This window comes from Camelina sativa, chromosome 2 (genome assembly GCF_000633955.1).
Source record: "Camelina sativa cultivar DH55 chromosome 2, Cs, whole genome shotgun sequence".
Classification (NCBI taxonomy): domain Eukaryota; kingdom Viridiplantae; phylum Streptophyta; class Magnoliopsida; order Brassicales; family Brassicaceae; genus Camelina; species Camelina sativa.
In genome coordinates this window covers 17,143,135-17,143,794 of record NC_025686.1, presented here as the reverse complement: position 1 = coordinate 17,143,794, position 660 = coordinate 17,143,135, and the positions used below count along the sequence as shown (strand labels likewise).

The following is a 660-nucleotide window of genomic DNA, read 5'->3' as shown; positions in this document are numbered from 1 at the left end:
GAAAAGAACATAGGTGAGCAAGGTGATCCTTAGCCAACGACAGTTGAAGTTGAGGCACCTTGTGAACATAATCAAACTTGAACTTATTGCTTGCTAGGATTGTTTAGATTCAAACGACAGTTTAGAGTATTATTAATTCCTTGCATAGATAGCTAATGCTGCGACAGTAGGTTAGTTTTACATTCGAGATTTGAGTTCAAGAACGGTGTTTAATGCTATCCCAATTTATCATCTAATTTCGTGGTCATGTCCCCTAACTGATTCCCTGCGCCCAATATTTCCTTTTTGATTTAAAGCAACTTATTTACTTTCCTGTTTTTAATCGATTACTTAAAACACAATATTTCTCATTGCCTTAGCTATATTTGATCTATACAATTTCATAGTGCATTGTTTGGTCCCTGTGGATTCGATCCTGAAGTGTTACAACGATACCACTAGATCGTGGTGGAGTACACATTAGGTTTTAATTGACCTGTTGATCAATTTGGCGCCGTTGCCGGGGACCAAAACGATTGCCTTTGAGATTCTAGATTTAAATTTAGTCTAAGATTTATTTTCTTTTTATTTACTAATTAGTTCTTGTGTTCTTTCTCTTGTGTTTCAGGTGCATGCAAACAAGAAGCCACAAGCCTACTGATTTGCGTAATCTGCGAAACG

At 36.7% G+C, this 660-nt stretch overlaps 1 protein-coding gene across 1 annotated transcript in view; it reads right to left on the bottom strand.

The window, feature by feature from the left end:
- The window catches only part of LOC104753322 (putative rRNA 2'-O-methyltransferase fibrillarin 3), a 6,312-nt gene that overhangs the window by 4,137 nt on the left and 1,515 nt on the right, over positions 1-660 (bottom strand). The gene's annotated exons all lie outside the window — the stretch shown is intronic.